Consider the following 3,895-nt stretch of genomic DNA (forward strand, 5'->3'; position numbering starts at 1 on the left):
AGCCTCAGAGATCTTTAGAATATGGCATTTAAAGATCTTACATTAATTTGAGAATTTTTGACAATGAGACATGTCAGCTCTTGGCAGCATCCCCTTTCCATTTTGAAGAAGATAATGAGCATTGAAGAACCTCCTTATGGAGATTGCTTAAAATGTGGCAAACCACCTACTGGGCAAAACTCCCCTCATTTCTGCTACATACAGAATTCTGCCTGAAAGAGACCAAGTCAGATGCAGGATGAATTGATTTCTGAACTCTGCCAAGACAACGAAAGTAAGTTCTTAATAGTTTCTGCTTCACAGTAAAGTCTGTCAAATATTCTGAGCCAGAAGACTGAAGATGATGCTCCAATGTTATACAGATAACTGGTGTGAATGTCCAGGCAGTCAGCAGTATCTGTCATTTTTATAGTTTTGGAATCTGCTTGCTCTGCACTTCCTGTTTATTCAGATAATATTTATTCTTCTAAGGTCTCTGATAGGGTTGAAGACTAAATAGTTATAATCTTACCACTAAACTTAGTTGTTTAGAATTTAGGAAGATGTTTTAGGTCTGAAGATGGTTTTCGATTGGTGATGCAAGCTTTTATACAAAATTATTTAGGTACAGAACTTTGGACTCACCAAGATAGGATACAATGCAGAATACTTTCTCCAAGGTTGCCAAATACTAATGGACTAGATATTATTAATGCATTTTTTTTTTTACCTAATAGCACATGTTTTATCAATGATAGGAAAAAAGGGAAATGTTGCAGGATATTTGATCTCAGTGTGATCCGTGAGATTGTGAACTATAAAAATCTGTCATTGATCCCATTGTGAACCCTGAGATTGAACTGTAAATGCCTGTTTCATGTGGTTAACCCTTCACACACCTTTAATCCAAGAACTTTCTGTTTATTGTAAACAAGTGACTAGGGTGTGGTTCAGCCAGCCTTATATACACCTTTTATCCAGAGCTATCTGTGGCCAGGATTTAATAATGTTAACCCTAGGTCAAGAGGTTGAGCAAGAAACCAGCTGACAGGAAATAAAAAGTAAGAGAGACTTTGAGTTGAGTGATTTTAAGACAGCTTGTAGAAGTAGAAGGGGTCTTTGGCACTTTAGCTCCTTGGGTCTTGGGATTTTAGCTTTAGCGCTTGAACTCCTCAGTTCCTTGGCCTTTGGCTTTTGGGCTTTGAGATAACAAGCCTTTGGCCTTGGACTTTTTAGTGTTTTCTTCCTGGGCAATCAGCTGAGCTAGTGAGCCTTTTGGGATATGTGCTAAGTAGGAAGTACAACTGGGTGCTTTCTCTGCCTCTCTGGGTTAGCAGTTTTTTCACAACAACTGGCTCCTGAGTCTTTATTGGTAAAGTAGAAAGATCTGAGATTTTCAATTAAAAAAACATTAAGTACTCGCTGAAATGCAAAACTGATTGTATAACTGTCACAACCCCTCCAGTGGAGACTGTGTTACAAATGATGCTGCACATCCCAAAGCGACAACCCCAGCCCAGGGAGAACATCCTGGAATGGGTCTGATGTTCCTGCCAGAAGAAAAATGATTGCAGCCTTTCTTCTTATTCATTGATTTGGAATATTCTGTGTGTTTTTTTCTTTCTGACCTACTGTCTTATCAGAACTTTTCAAACATAACTGTGTTGCTAAGAGACACCCTAACTTGGGACTGCAGCCAAGGGCCATTCAGGTTCCACTCCACTTATTAAAACAAACATGGCTAAGAATTAATTACCAATTAATAGTTTATATTGTGACTTACAAATAAAGTGTTTAAGAAAGCTCCAGATAGTGACAAGAGTAGCCAAGAAAAAAAAGCTGTCTTGACTCACAGATGTTTGGCATAATGAAAGAACATTGACCTTTGATAAAGAGAGCACATGCGTACTGATACCAAGCTAATGACTTAAGAATGATGATTCAAGATTGATGACAACATTATTATTCTGCATCCTGTATTTTGAATTGTATGGAAAAAATATAACCACAAAATACACTCCCTGTTCCAAAATATGTGTATGAAAACCTAGCTTGCTTGCCTGCAAAATACACTCAGACTTAAACTTTCCCCTGAGTTGGTCTGTTTGTCACCACGCCCACTGATGATTTGAGAATGCCTGTTCCCAAGGACCTATACCCAACTGAGATGGTCCATGGCATATAACATGAGGACTGTCAGCATGACATAAATTGAATCATTAGCTAAATTCTGAATTTTTACTAAAGTGAAAAATTTGAGCATCTGATTATATCAAATGTTAGTGGGTACTATGCCTACTCATATTAATGGAAGTGTAATTTGGTATAGCCAATTGAGAAAGCAATGTGGAATATTGAATTAAAATAAGTATACACATATTTTATGACTCAATTTTAATTCACTGAATGTTATTTCACATGAGCTCCCACATAGAACTTTAAGAGATCATGTACAAACAAAACATTACCACATGCTTGCTTATGACATTAAGGTATTCTTTACCAAAAGAATGAAAATGTGGACAACAGAGTAGTCCCTTGGGACATCTGAGAAGTTTTGGGCTGGGATCTTTCTCCAACCACTCCTCTCTGGCGTGGCCCATCTGGGACACAGAGAGAAAACCAGCAAAGGTAAGGTGGATTCTGGCCACAACCCATATCAGCTGCCATCTTGAAGAGGCCTCTGGAACACCTAAGCATCTTTGGGCTTGGTTCTCTCTCTTCCCTCTTCCCACTTCCCACTGGCCTGGCACATCCAGGACACAACCAGAGAAACAGAATAGGAGGCCCTTGGGACACCAGAGCAGCTTTGAGATTGGATCTCTCTGCGCAGTCCACTCTGGCCTGGCCCATCTGGGACACAGAGAGTGAACTAGCAGAGTTATTTAGGCATGGGCCACAACTCATATTAGCTGCCATCCTGAGAAAGACTGTGGGGCACCCAAGAAGCTTTAGGCTTAGGTCTCTCTCCATTCATTTCTTACTGACCTCACCCATCTGTGACACTGAGAGTGAACCAGCAGAGGTGACTAGGGTGCTGGCCACAATCCACATTAGCTACCATCCTGAAGAGGCCTTTGGGAAACCAGAGAAGCTTTGGGATTTCATCTCTCTCCATCTACTTCCCACTGTCCTGACCCATTGGGACACAGCCAAGTATGTGGCAGAGGAGGCCCTTTGGACACCCAAGCATCTAAGTGCTTGGATCTTTTTTCCTGCTCCTCTATGGCATGGCCCATCTAGGACATAGAGAACAAACCAGCAGAGGTGAGTGGGGCACAGGCCACAACCCACATTAGCTGCCATCCTGAAGAGACTCATGGGATACCTGAGTGCCTTTAGGATTTGATCTCTCTCCACCCATTCCCCACCTGACTGACCCATTCAGAACACAGCCACCAAATCAGCAGAGGGAGCCTGTGGAACATCCAAGCATCTTTTGGTTTGTATCTTTTTCTATCTGTTTCTCACTGGCCTGACCCATCTGGGTCACAGACAGTAAATCAGCAGAGGTGATTCTGGCACTGGACCCAACCCATATTGTCCACCATACCTAGGAGACCTGATGAGCAACCAGGCAGCTTTTGGCTTGGAAATCTTTCATCCTGCTCCTCACTAATATAGATAATGTGTCCAGCAGATCTGAGGTGAGTACAGGCTCCAACATATATTGTCTGCCATCCTGAGGAGGCCTCTTGGGACTGCTAGCGAGTAGCCTCTTCATCTGCTCTTGATCTGCCTGGCCCACCTGGAACCCAGACAACAAGCCCATTAGAGGAACCTCCAGGCCTGCTAACACCAGAGACAAACATATGGCTAGAGGCCCAGACAAGAATATAAGAAAAAACATTCAAAACCTTATGACACCACCACAACCAGTACTCCTATTACAGAAAGCCATGGAGATACTAACACC

Source organism: Acomys russatus, chromosome X (assembly GCF_903995435.1).
Source record: "Acomys russatus chromosome X, mAcoRus1.1, whole genome shotgun sequence".
Taxonomy (NCBI): Eukaryota; Metazoa; Chordata; class Mammalia; order Rodentia; family Muridae; genus Acomys; species Acomys russatus.